Below are 14941 nucleotides of genomic sequence, written 5' to 3'. Positions count from 1 at the left end.
GTTTGATTTAAAGAAGTTATGCATTTTCACTCCAAATCACTTACTTAAGATGCAAGAAAGTGCATAAAGACTAATAAAACAAGTGAAATTAGCTTGAAAAATGGGTATATGATGACCTGTCATCAATGCACTTTCAAAATCAGCCAGCACCAACAGCTCGGACAATTCGGGGAATACGAAGTCTAACACATACCTCGGGAGCAGAATGCCCGAGCTGATGCATTTTTAAAACTAGCCAACACCAAACCAGGGGAAAATAACTGAAGCCTCATCTAGGCTACATTACAAGACCACAATAAGGAAGGAAAACAAACCCTCTCCTCATGGTCCGGCGACACCAACTCATAATTCTTCTCCTCATTCCTATCCCTACAAATTCTACGGAACCTCATAAGTCGCACACAGTACTCAGGTTTAGCCACAGTAACACGCATTAAAACTATAGAATCCAGTCAATCAGACATGCCGTCCGGAATCTTAGTAGACAACTCAGCAATATTTTTTTCAAGAAGACATAGGTCGACCATGGGGTTATTACCAAACATCTCGGACAAATAAGAAAACAACTCGGACAATAATAGCAAAACATCAAGTGTCAGATACAACAGTAAAAGGGAAACCCCAAGACTCAGACAAAAGTCCAGGGGCACCCTTTGGAGGCAACAACAGAGCAAAAAACCCAAATACAAAGTCAAAGCTTTATATCAAAAGCATGCTAACTTCTACATCGCCCCACCAGAGGAGCTCATCAATGTAACATCACCTTGGCCGTTCGCAAAGTGGGGACTCGACCTCCTCGGACCCTTTCCCCAAGAATCAGGACAAGTCAAAGTTCCTCATTGTAGGGTGATAAACCACTATTTTATGATAAATTCTGTGCTTAAATTGAATGATTTATCATCTCTTCACCTACTTATTCATATGAATTCGCATGATTTTACAATTCCTTCCTTAAGATATGAGAAATGAGAAAATATGTTTCTTATGCTTTAAAATTATCAAATTTAATTATCCTTTATTACCATTCGATGCCGTGATTTGTGTGTTGAGTACTTTCAGGTTTTATAGGGCAAGAATGACTTGAAGGATGGAAAGGAAACATACAAAAATGGAAGGAAAGCACAAATTGGAGTTTTGGAGAAACTGGCAGTGACGCGTCCGCATGGACGACGCGAACGCGTGGTTCGCGCAAAAGAGATTCGATGCGAGCGCATGGATGAGGCGAATGCGTGACCTGCAAAACACAACTGACGCGGGCGCATGACTGACGCGACCGCGTGGAAGAGCAGAACTCTAGATGACGCGACTGCATGACTCACGCGGACGCGTGACGTGCGCGATCTGCAGAATTTGCAGATCTCATTTCCAACGATTTCTGGGCCCCTTTTTGGCCCAGATCCAAATCCAAGAGGCATAAATTAGAGGTTATGAAGTGGGAGAATGCATCCATTGAGGAGATGGCCAATTTTTCACTTTTCATAATTTAGATGTAGTTTTTAGAGAGAGAGGTTCTCTCCTCTCTCTTAGGATTTAGGATTAGGATTAGGATTAGGATTTCAACTTCTTCATCAGGTTCAATGTTCCTTTAATTTATTTTCCACTCTTATTTTATTACTTTAATTGATATTTATCTTTTCAATTTAGCTTATAAACCTTTCCATGTTAGATTTGAATTTATGTTTAAACATAGTTTGATGTGTTTCAGATTTATGATTTTTTTCATTTAGCTTTTTATATTCTTTGGTTTTAATTGATTAGTTGGAGACTCTTGAGTTATCAAACTCATCGTGATTGATAATTGCCATTTTTGCTAATTGAATTGAATTCCAATAACTCTAGTCCTTTCTTAGGAATTGACTAGGACCTGAGGATCAAACTAATTAGTCCACTTGACTTTCCTTTGCTTTAGTAAAGGTTAACTAAGTGGGATTAAAGCTCAATTCTCATCACCATCGATAAGAATAACTAGGATAGGACTTCCAATTTCTCATATCTTGCGATGAGTTTATTTTACAGTTATTTATTTATTTTACTTGTCATTTAACATACTTCTTCCTTACTTTCAAAACCCCAATTTACAAGACTCATAACCAATAATAAGAACATACCTCGCTACAATTCCTTGAGAAGATGACCCGAGGTTTAAATACTCGGTTATCAATCTTAAAGGGGTTTGTTACTTGTGACAATCAAAACGTTTGTACGAAAGGACTTTTGTTGGTTTAGAAGCTATACTTGCAACGGGAATTTATTCTGAATTCTAGACCACGCAAAAGTTCTCTCTTCATAGGGGTGAATTACTTCACAAAATAGATTGAGGCAGAGCCCCTAGCTAATGCCACTACTAAAAAAAAGTCGGAAATTCTTGCACAGAAACATTGTTACAAGGTGTGGGATTTCTTACTCCATTAGCACAGACAATGGCACTCAATTCACAGACACAGGCTTTAGAAAGTTGGTGGCTGACTTAAAAATAAAGCACTAATTCACATCCATAGAACACCCACAGGCTAATGGACAAGCAGAAGCTGCCAATAAAGTCACACTAGCCAGGTTAAAACGGAGGCTACAAGATGCAAAGGGAGCTTGGGCTAAAGAGCTCCCACATGTCCTATGGGTATATCGAACAACTCCACATTCTACCATAAAGGAATCACCTTTCCGATTGGCTTATGGAATGGAGGCAATGATACTGGTAGAAGTTGAAGAAGGATCTTCCAGAACGATCATCTACAACGAAAAAGCCAACTCCCCACTTCAAAGGGAAGAGCTCGACCTACTCCCAGAAGTCCGAGAAAGAGCTCGGATCAGGGAAGAAGTGCTAAAACATCACATGGCCTTAGGGTACAATCCAAAGGTAGTGCAGAGAAGCTTCACCAATAATGACCTCATCCTAATCCGAAATGATATCAGAACAAGTAGACTGGAAAAGGAAAAGCTAGCAGCTAATTGGAAAGGACCCTACTGAGTCACGGAGGTACTGGAAAAAGGCTACGACAAAAGTATCCGACCTCAAGGGGTAAAAGCTACCAAGGTCATGGCATGCCTGCAATCTAAAAAGGGTGCCAGGCCGAGATCCAAATAAATTGCCCGACATAGAAGTGTAAGTACTAACGTGTACACACTCTTATCTTCATTTTATTGTTTAAAAGATTGCAGATTTCCTAAAAAGTTTTCTACCAAGACGCTCTATTTCAAAGCGATAGGTCGGCAAGGTGAAAACCAACTTCACCGCCTGACCACGATGAAAACCGAATTCATCGTTTAATTTTGACAAAGATGAAAACAGAATAATGCAAGAAGTTATAGAAAGTGATCCATAGAAAGGACCTGACGAGGTCCTAATAAAATGGATTGCTATAAAATAACTTAAAGACTGGCCGACGTAAAGAAGTCGGACCAGTCATAGTAACCGAAGTTATAAGTAAAGCCCTGGAAAGAGGTCTGGCCAGCCTTATAAAAGAGGATTACTATAACATAGAAGAGCCCGACATGATGAAGTCGGACTCCCACAAACAAGTTATAAAAGTAATCCCTGAAAGAGACCTGAACAAGGTCCAAGAAAGAGGATTACAAAAATAACTTTGAAGAGCTTGACATGATGAAGTCAGACTCCCACAAACAAAAAAGTTATAAAAAGTAATCCCTGAAAAAGACCTGACAAAGGTCCAAAAAAGAGGATTATTAGAAATAACTTGGGAAGGGACCAATATCAAGAAGTCGACCCAAGCTGATTAAAGCGACAAAGTTATAAAAAGTAATCCCTGAAAGAGACCTGACAAAAGTCCAAAAAAGAGGATTACTAGAAATGACTCGGGAAGGGACCAACATCAAGAAGTCGACCCAAGCCGATTAAAGCGACAGAGTTATAAAAAAGTAAATCCATAAAAAGAGATCCAACGAGGTCCAAATAAAAATGGATTACTAAAAATAACTCGAGGAGATCCGACAAGAAAAGTCGACCAACAGAAGACGTGTGCTAAAAGGGACACGGATCTGCCCAAAAAGCCACGACTCCACGACAAGGCTATCAAAATTGTTCAGATTGACTAAAAAAGTGTTCTACGAGAACACTAAAAAGTTGTTGGACAAGTTAGCCCCAAAGGTCATCCCACCTCGACAAAACAGGAGACAGACAAAACAAGATCTGATAAAAAAGAGGTTGGACAACAAAGTACTAACACTCTATAAACATCTCACAAAGTCCAAGGAAAGGTCAAAAGACCAAAGCCAGAAGTGCTTCGCTGAAAAGTACAAAGTCTTGAAAAAAGACATTACTTAAAAAGCGAAAAGCACGGTCTCAAAGACGGAGCTAAAAACTCATCCAAACAAACTATAAAAAGGTTTCCCACCGGAACACTACCTAAAAAGTTGTTGGATTATGACTAAAAAGCCCGAGCAGTGAAGACAAACAAGTCAGAAGAAAGGCTGAAAAGCCCTCTCAACAAACTAAAAAGGGCAATACCAGACTCGCACAAGGAGGAACTACTCAAGATCGACCGAAGTCAGGATGCTTGAGCACGACTTCCCCCAAAGAGATTGAAGCTCTGAAAGCACGATCTAGCGGAAAAGTCCAAACTCAAGCAGGGGCAAAGTCATACAGGTCGACGTCAGCTAAAGAAGAGGTGCAAGTACGATCTCAAAAAAGAACAAGCCAAAAGGTTGGGAAACAACTTAAGGCTCAAATGTGCTTAGCCAAAAGGGACACAACTCCACTCAAAGAAGGCTCAATCTCAAACAGGGCTACGAACGTCATCCGAGACTAAAAAAGGTTCTATATAAAGAACACCAAAAAGTCATTGGACAAGTCACTAAAAGCCCAGACATCAAGCCGCAAGGATAACTTTGCCAAAGCAGAGGGATTGTCAACACAAACTTAAAGCAAGGCGTGATCCAGAAGGCAAGGATAGAAAACCCACACTACCACTCAAAAGAGGTTGGACTGTGAAGTACCAAACCTCTAGAAAATCTGCAAAGATTGCAAAGCAATGAAGAAACAAGCCAGACAGATGCTTGAGCACGACTTCCAAAGAGATCGAAGCTCTGAAAAGCACGATCTCACGGAAAGATCAAACTCAAGCAGGGGCACTGTTCATACCCTGGGTCAAACTGTCCGACCCAGGATGTTTAGCGACAAGCCGACCGACCTCTTCAGGTCAGACAATCCGATCTCTTCTCAAAGAGCTCGGCCAATGTCCGACCTCTTCACAACAAATGGCTCAGACAAAATACCACAGAGGCCCAAGTAGGCCCAAACGAAGGAACACAGCCCAATCTAAAGGTAGCTAAAGCCCAGAAAAGATAAAGGCGGTTCCCCAGAAGATAAGAAGACCTCACTCAAAGATAAGATAAGATAAGATAAGATAACTAACTTATCTTATCTAAAAAGGTCATTCCACACCATTATAAATATACCGGAGCACCCAGGTATAACTCATACTCTGATTCTACTAAAAACCTGCTTAATTCCCTTGGTAACTTAAGCATCGGAGTCCCTTGCAGGTACCACCACCCTCCGGTGACGAAGGATCAGCAGCACCACCAAGCCCAACAAGTCGGACACAACGGCCCCGGCCACCATTAGCAAGTCGGACACAACTGTGCCGACCAGCACAGAAGATCTCATCCAAGATCGACTTACAGTTTTAGGTAACCCTCGGAACAACTACCATAGAAAAAAAGTCATCAAACTTAATAAGTAAAGAGATTCGAGGTATAAGAAGCACTTTATGAATATGGTTGAAAAGATAATAAGTGATAAAGAGGTTAGTTTCAAAAAATAGAAGAATGATTTATTGGAAATATGGGAGAACCTACAGGGAGTTGCAGTCGATATTGGGCTAAAGAAGATGTTGTTAAGCTTCAGAGATAAAAAAAGAAGGCTTCTAATTATTCAAAATGGTCCGGGGAATGTTAGAGAAAATTCGATCAACCTTAGATTATGGATTAAAGGAAAATATGTTTTTGAAGTTGATCATAACTTTATGGAGTTTTGAATTCAAGTCCACGACATCCCACTTGATCATATGAATAAGAAGACTGTAGTCATTGTTAGAGGAGTGCTGGGGGTTTTGGTTGAGGACCCAAAAGTGGATGGAGTTCTTAAGAGATCATTCCCAAGGATTAGAGTTGGAATCAATATTACCAAGGCATTGTCCATTGATTTCTAGTTAGAATGAGTGAAGCTGCCACCATTCTAATTGTAGAATATAATAAGACATGAGAAGAAGATATACAAGAATGAAATAGGGATGGCGTGTTAGGATCCAACAAAAAAAATACTCACCAGGACTAGGAGTAAGCCAAGTTCAACCAGTTTTAGCCATGGGAGGAGGTAATTCAAAACAACAGGGATGGAGAGAAGAGGAGGAGCAGCAGGTACGTGAAAAACAAAGTCTTGAAAAAGAGAATGTTGAAGAGCAAAACACTGAAGAAAGCAAGATAAGGGCTGAACAAATTCTACAGCATAAAATCGGGGAGAAAAGTATTTGAAAAAATCAAATAGGGAAAGAGAAAGAGATGCCTGATGTAGAAGAATAGGTGAGGGAAGTGTAAAAAACCCCTGATTTTCAGGGATATGAAGAGGAGTAATTTGACCTAAGGACAGCCTATAAATTTAAAAACCTTATTAGAAAGATAAGAGAGAAAAATAATGAATGAACTTTCAATATACAAACCCAAAAGAGAAGAAGGATGAAGGGAGATCCGGAGGTGGTCAAATGTGGGCCAAATAAAGATGTTGGGCCTAATATTCTGGCAGATCAATTACAAGTTTTGAAGATAAATAAAGACAATCAAGGATAGATAAGAGGGCTAAAATAAATATAACAGATCTAGGAGGTGGGCTGAAACATTATATATCAGAAAAGGTGGAAGTTAATAGCTATAAAGAAGAGGACTGGAATTTTGGCCATGAAAAAAGGAGTAGAAATGAAAACTATTGGCCAGAAGCTAAAAAGATTAATGACATCAAAGAAGAAGGAGAAATATGAGACTGATGGCAGAAAAAGCATAAATAAAAACAGAAAAATGTTAAAGCTAGGAGTAGAAGAAGAGAAAAGCAAGGAGCTGGTAAAAAAAATACAGGACATGGAAGACGTATTAAGAAAGCAAAAGCAAATCATAGGAGGGAATGCTTACTATGTAGAACTCGTGAGTGATGAAGATGAAGATGATGGAAAGAGGGAACCTGCTGTGTGAGAGACACAATTAGTGAAGAAGATCGAATTAAAATAGAATCTAAAGAGAAAAAGAGAGAATAATGAGGTGCAGTTGCTTGCTAATGAGGAATAGAAAAATGAACAAAAAACATAAAAGACAAAGCTACAAAGAAAATGAAAAACAATAACAGTACATTGGACACAGGAAAGTATGAATTATCTCTTTATGGTCATTATGCTTTTGACGAATTTAAGGGTTCACAAATGGTTGAGGAGGCATGCCTGAATAGGCCCCACCCACAGCCATGAGTATCATTAGCTGAAATTATTGGAGAAATGTGGCTTCTCCGACAATATCTGAAAATTATATGATCTATGCAAAAAAGTAAAGCCACTTATAGTGTTTCTCATAGAAACTAGGGCTAGACAAGAAAAAATGTTTAGGATAAAAAGAAAATCTCATTTTATTAATATTGTGTAGAACTCCGGGACTTGTCTGGCAGACTATGTTTGATGTGGAAATCAAATTCTAATATTAATGTTTATGCGTGGTGTGATAATTATATTAAGGCTAGTATTAACATGAACAATTGACAGGTTTGGCATGACATCTTTGTTTATGAAAATTCAATTTTGAAAAAGGGAAGGAAACTTTGGCAGGAGTTCATTGTAAATAATATAAATCAAGAAGAGCCTCAGGCTTATTTGGGTGACTTTAATGATATTATAAATCAAGATAAAAAATATGGGCATTTATCCTCAGCCGAAGGTTTATTTGAAAACTTTTAATAAATTTGTTGATGATAATGGACTTATGGACATTAATCTTAAGAGCAACAAATTTACATGGTTCAGTAATCCAAAAAAATAACTTTATTACTGGAGAAAAGTTGGATTTGGTTTTAGTAAATTGGAAATGAAAAAAAATATATCAGAATTCTATTTTGGAAGCCTCACCGGCTGTAAGTTTGGATAATTGCGCTTTAATTTTGAAAACAAAGCCATTAGTTTGGATAAAAAAAGAAATTTTGGTTTAAGGACTTTCGGGAAGATCATGAGAAGTGTAAAGAGGTTATCAAACGAAGTTGGCAAATGAATGGGAAAGATAGAAGTCATTGGAATCAATTTATGAGAAAAAGGAATAGATGCAAGACGGAGTTGACAAAATAGAGAAGGAGAAGGTTTAAGAGAGCAGAAAGAAAAATTGAAAAAAAGAAGGTAGAGCTACAAAGTATTCAGAAATCTGATATCAATGAGAGAAATCAGAAGAGATAGTATAAGTTGAGAAGACAAATCGTAGAGTTATAAAAGTAGGAAAAGAAATACTGGAGACAAAGATCAAGGCTAAAATAGTTAAAATGGAGAGATAAGAATACTGCCTTCTTTCATGTAACAACAATACAAAGATGAAATAAGAATAGAATTTAAAAATTAAAAGATGAATCACGATTATAGATACAAGGAGAGAAAAATCTGATGTAGGTAGTTGTGTGACATTTGACTTAGTGGTTTGCCTCCATTGGAGTCAGAAATTTGGAGGAGTGCATACGAGAAATACCTAGGAGAGTCCCTAGAGAGATGATTGAGGATTTATTAGCAAAGGTCAGTGATGAGGAGATTAAGGAAGTGGCTTTTACTATGGGAGACTTAAAAGCTTTATGTCTGGTGCACGAAATTGTGATCAATACTTTTTAATACACAGAACAATCCCCGGCAATGGCTCCAATGACTTGGCGCTCAATACCATGGCATAAACACAACTTCGCACAACTAACCAGCAAGTGCACTGGGTCGTCCAAGTAATAAACCTTACGCGAGTAAGGGTCGATCCCACGGAGATTGGTGGTATGAAGCAAGCTATGGTCACCTTGTAAATCTCAGTCAGGCAGACTCAAATGGGTATAGTGATGAACGCATAAAACATAAAGATAAAGATAGAGATACTTATGCATATCATTGGTGTAAGAGCTTCAGACAAGCGTATGAAGATGCCTTCCCTTCCGTCTCTCTGGTTTCCTACTGCCTTCATCCAATCCTTCTTACTCCTTTCCATGGCAAGCTCGTGTAGGGTTTCACCGTTGTCAGTGGCTACCTCCCATCCTCTCAGTGAAAGCGAGAGCATATGCTCTGTCACAGCATAGCGGAATTCAGCTGTCGGTTCTCGGTCAGGCCGGAATAATATCCATTGATACTTTTGCATCTGTCGCCAGACGCCCCGCCTGCTAGGAGTTTGAAGCATGTCACAGTCATTCAGTCATTGAATCCTACTTAGAATACCACAGACAAGGTTTAGACTTTCCGGATTCTCTTGAATGCCGCCATCAGGTCCTGCCTATACCACGAAGATTCTGATTAAAGAATCCAAGAGATATTCACTAAGCCTCATATGCTTGTAGAACAAGAATGGTTGTCAGTCACCTTGTTCATAGGTGAGAATGATGATGAGTGTCACGGATCATCACATTCATCAAGTTGAAGAACAAGTGATATCTTGGACAAAGAACAAGCGGAATTGAATAGAAGAACAATAGTAATTGCATTAATACTCGAGGTACAGCAGAGCTCCACACCTTAATCTATGGTGTGTAGAAACTCCACCGTTGAAAATACATAAGAACAAAGTCTAGGCATGGCCGTGAGGCCAGCTCTCAAATGATCTAAGAACTAGATGTCCGAAGATGAAAATACAATAGTAAAAGGTCCTATTTATAGAAAACTAGTAGCCTAAGAATTACAAAGATGAGTAAATGACATAAAAATCCACTTCCGGGCCACTGGTGTGCTTGGGCTGAGCAATGAAGCATTTTCGTGTAGAGACTCTTCTTGGAGTTAAACGCCAGCTTTTATGCCAGTTTGGGCGTTTAACTCCCATTTAGGTGCCAGTTCCGGCGTTTAACGCTGGAATTTCTGTAGGTGACTTGAGCGCCGGTTTGGGCCATCAAATCTTGGGCAAAGTATGGACTATTATATATTGCTGGAAAGCCAGGATGTCTATTTTCCAACGCCGTTGAGAGCGCGCCAATTGGGCTTCTGTAGCTCCAGAATCCACTTCGAGTGCAGGGAGGTCAGAATCCAACAGCATCTGCAGTCCTTTTGAGTCTCTGGATCAGATTTTTGCTCAGATCCCTCAATTTCAGCCAGAAAATACCTGAAATCAGAAAAAAAACACACAAACTCATAGTAAAGTCTAGAAAAAGTGAATTTTAATTAAAAACTAATAAAAATATACTAAAAACTCAACTCAAACTACTAAAAACATACTAAAAACAATGCCAAAAAGCGTATAAATTATCCGCTCATCACAACACCAAACTTAAATTGTTGCTTGTCCCCAAGCAACTGAAAATCAAATAAGATAAAAAGAAGAGAATATACTATAGACTCCAAATTATCAATGAAACATAGCTCCAATTAGATGAGCGGGACTAGTAGCTTTTTGCCTCCAAACAGTTTGGCATCTCACTTTATCCTCTGAGGTCAGAATGATTGGCTTCTTTAGGAACTTAGAATCCAGATAGTGTTATGATTCTCCTAGTTAAGTATGATGATTCTTGAACACAGACTTTATGAGTCTTGGCTGTGGCCCAAAGCACTCTGTCTTCCAGTATTACCACCGGATACATACATGCCACAGACACATAATTGGGTGAACCTTTTCAGATTGTGACTCAGCTTTGCTAAAGTCCCAATTAGAGGTGTCCAGGGTTCTTAAGCACACTCTTTTTGCCTTGGATCACAACTTTATTTCTTTTTTTTCTTTCTTTTTCTTTTTCTCCCCTTTTCTTTTTCGTTTTTCTCCTTCTCTTTTTTTTTTCTTTTTTTTTTTTTTGTATTCACTGCTTTTTCTTGCTTCAAGAATCATTTTTATGATTTTTCAGATTCTCAGTAACATGTCTCCTTTTTCATCATTCTTTCAAGAGCCAACAATTTTAACATTCATGAACCACAAATTCAAAAGACATATGCACTGTTCAAGCATACATTCAGAGAACAAAAGTATTGCCACCACATCAAACTAATTAAGCTAGTTTTAAAGATGAATTTAAAATCCTGTACTTCTTGTTCTTTTGTAATAAAAATAGTTTTCATTTAAGAAAGGTGATGGATTCATGTTCATAGCTTTAAGGCATAGACACTAAGACACTAATGATCATAAGACACAAACATAGATAAACATAAGCATGAAAATTTCGAAAAACAGAAGGATAAAGAACAAGGAGATTAAAGAACGGGTCCACCTTAATGATGGCGGCTTGTTCTTCCTCTTGAAGGTCTTATGGAGTGCTTGAGCTCCTCAATGTCTCTTCCTTGTCTTTGTTGCTCATCTCTCATGATTCTTTGATCTTCTCTAATTTCATGGAGGAGGATGGCATGTTCTTGGTGCTCCACCCTTAGTTGTCCCATGTTGGAACTCAACTCTCCTAGGGAGGTGTTTAGTTGCTCCCAAATAGTCTTGTGGAGGAAAGTGCATCCCTTGAGGTATCTCAGGGATCTCATGATGAGAGGGGTCTCTTGTTTGCTCCATCTTTTTCTTAGTGATGGGCTTGAGGTCATGCCTTCTCAGTTGAACCGGCTTTGGATGCCATAAATGGTTATGGAAAAACAAAAGCAATGCTTTTACCACACCAAACTTAAAAGGTTTGCTCGTCCTCGAGCAAAAGAAGAAAGAAGAGAGTAGAAGAAGAAGAAATGGAGGAGAGGGAGAGTGGTAGAGGTGATTGGTGAATGGGTGAAGAAGAAGAGAGGGTGGTGGGGTTGGTGGGGATCCTGTGGGTCCACAGATCCTGTGGTGTCAAGGAAAAGTCATCCCTGCACCAAATGTTGCTCAAAATCACGTTTTGAGCTATTTCTGCGCTAAACGCCGGGCTGGTGCCCATTCCTGGCGTTTAACGCCAGGTTCTTGCCTTTTCTGGCGTTTAAACGCCAGTCTGGTGCCCCTTTCTGGCGTTAAACGCCCAGATGGTGCCAGACTGGGCGTTAAACGCCCAACTGCTAGCCTCACTGGCGTTTAAACGCCAGTGAGTTCTTCCTCCAGGGTGTGCTGTTTTCTTCCTGTTTTTTCATTCTGTTTTTGCTTTTTCAATTGATTTTGTGACTTCTTATGATCATCAACCTACAAAAAACATAAAAAACAAAGGAAAATAGATAAAATATATCATTGGGTTGCCTCCCAACAAGCGCTTCTTTAATGTCAGTAGCTTGACAGAGGGCTCTCAATGAGCCTCACTCCTCAGAGCAATGTTGGGACCTCCCAACACCAAACTTAGAGTTGAATGTGGGGGTTCAACACCAAACTTAGAGTTGGTTGTGGCCTCCCAACACAAACTTAGAGTTTGACTGTGGGGGGCTCTGCTTGACTTGATTTGAGAGAAGCTCTCATGCTTCCTCTCCATGATGACAGAGGGATATCCTTGAGCCTTAAACACAAAGGATTCTTCATTCACTTGAATGATTAGTTCATCTCCATCAACATCAATCACAGCCTTTGCTGTGGCTAGGAAGGGTCTGCCAAGGATGATAGATTCATCCATGCACTTCCCAGTCTCTAGGACTATGAAATCAGTAGGGATTGTAAGGTCTCAATTCTAACCAAAACATTCTCTACAAGTCCATAAGCTGTTTTATTGAGTTGTTGCCATCCTCTAGTGAGATTCTTGCAGCTTGTACCTCAAAGATCCCTAGCGTCTCCATTACAGAGAAAGGCATGAGGTTCACACTGACCTAAGTCACATAGAGAGCCTTCTTGAAGGTCATGGTGCCTATGGTACAAGGTATGGAAAACTTCCCAGGATCTTGTCTTTTTTTAATTTGCCTAGACAGTCCAGTTCTTTGGTGAGCAAGGGGGTTCATCCTCCCAAGTCTCATTTCCAAACAACTTGTCATTAGCTTCATGATTGCTCCAAGGTATTTAGCAACTTGCTCTTCAGTGACATATCATCTCTCAGAGGAAGAATACTCATCAGAGCTCATGAAAGGCAGAAGTAAGTTCAATGGAATCTCTATGGTCTCATTTTGAGCCTCAGATTCCATGGTTCCTCATTGGGAACGCATTGGAGGTCAGTGCACGCCCATTGAGGCCTTCCTCAGTGGCGTTACTTCCTCTCCCTCCTCTCCCATGTCGGCATGGTTATGGCTTTGCAATCTCCTTTTGGATTTTCTTCTGTATTGCTTGGAAGAGTACTTGGAGGGAGTTCAGTAATTTTCTTGCTCAGCTGTCCCACTTGTGCCTCCAAATTCCTAATGGAGGACCTTGTTTCAGTCATGAAACTTTGAGTGGTCTTGATTAGATCAGAGACCATGGTTGCTAAGTCAGAGGGGTTCTGCTTAGGGTTCTCTGTCTGTTGCTGAGAAGATGATGGAAAAGGCTTGCCATTGCTAAACCTGTTTCTTCCACCATTATTGTTGTTGAAACCTTGTTGAGGTTTCTCTTAATTCTTCCATGAGAAATTGGGGTGATCTCTCCATGAAGAATTATAGGAGTTTCCATAGGGTTCTCAGGATCATAAGCTTCTTCTTCAGATGAAGCTTCCTTAGTACTGCCAGGTGCATTTTGCATTCCAGACAGACTTTGAGAAATCAAATTGACTTGTTGAGTCAATATCTTGTTCTGAGCTAGTATGGCATTCAGAGTATCAATCTCAAGAACTCCTTTCTTCTGACTTGTCCCATTGTTCACAGGATTCTTTTCAGAAGTGTACATGAATTGGTTATTTGCAACCATTTCAATGAGCTCTTAAGCTTCTGTAGGCGTCTTCTTCAGATGAAGAGATCCTCCAGCAGAGCTATCCAAAGACATCTTGGATAGTTCAGAGAGACCATCATAGAAAATACCTATGATGCTCCATTCAGAAAGCATGTCAGAAGGACATTTTTTGATCAATTGTTTGTATCTTTCCCAAGCTTCATAGAGGGATTCACCATCCTTCTATCTGAAGGTTTGGACTTCCACTCTAAGCTTACTCAATTTTTGAGGTGGAAAGAACTTTGCCAAGAAGGCATTGACTAGCTTTTCCCAAGAGTCCAGGCTTTCTTTAGGTTGAGAGTCCAACCATATTCTAGCTCTGTCTCTTACAGCAAAAGGGAATAGCATCAGTCTATAGACCTCAGGGTCAACCCCATTAGTCTTGACTGTGTCACAGATTTGCAAGAACTCAGCTAAAAACTGATGAGGATCTTCCATTGGAAGTCCATGGAGCTTGCAATTCTGTTGCATTAGAGAAACTAATTGAGGCTTAAGCTCAAAGTTGTTTGCTCCAATGGCAGGGATAGAGATGCTTCTCCCATAGAAATTGGGAGTAGGTGCAGTAAAGTCACCCAGCACCTTCCTTGCATTGTTGGCATTGTTGTTGTTTTCGGCTGCCATGGGTTCTTCTTCTTTGAAGAATTCGGTTAGGTCCTCAATAAAGAGTTGTGCCTTAGCTTCTCCTAGCTTTCGCTTCAAGGTCCTTTCAGGTTCAGGGTCAGCTTCAACAAGAATGCCTTTGTCTTTGTTCCTGCTCATATGAAAGAGAAGAGAACAAGAAAATATGAAATCCTCTATGTCACAGTATAGAGATTCCTTGAGGTGTCAGAGGAAGAAAAATGGAAGACAAAAGTAGAAAATTCGAACTTATCAAAGAAGATGGAGTTCGAATTTTGCATTAAGGAATAGAGTTAGTCCAAAAATAGAAGGATGTGAGAAGAAGGGAAGTAATTTTCGAAAATTTAAGTAAAAGATTTTGAAAACATTTTGAAAAACACTTAATTGATTTTCGAAAATAAGAGTGGAAAAGAAATCAAGT

The 14941-nt window shown here is 39.6% G+C and overlaps 1 non-coding gene across 1 annotated transcript; it reads left to right on the top strand.

Moving 5' to 3' along the window:
* The first annotated feature begins 14010 nt into the window (after positions 1-14010).
* LOC130959435 (small nucleolar RNA R71) lies at positions 14011-14118 on the top strand. The gene has a single exon (XR_009078514.1). It is a non-coding gene; the product is annotated as a small nucleolar RNA R71 (small nucleolar RNA).
* Positions 14119-14941: the final 823 nt, after the last annotated feature.

This window comes from Arachis stenosperma, chromosome 10 (genome assembly GCF_014773155.1).
Source record: "Arachis stenosperma cultivar V10309 chromosome 10, arast.V10309.gnm1.PFL2, whole genome shotgun sequence".
Taxonomy (NCBI): Eukaryota; Viridiplantae; Streptophyta; class Magnoliopsida; order Fabales; family Fabaceae; genus Arachis; species Arachis stenosperma.
The sequence above is the reverse complement of the archived record's forward strand: the minus strand, read 5'-3'. Positions and strand labels throughout refer to the sequence as shown.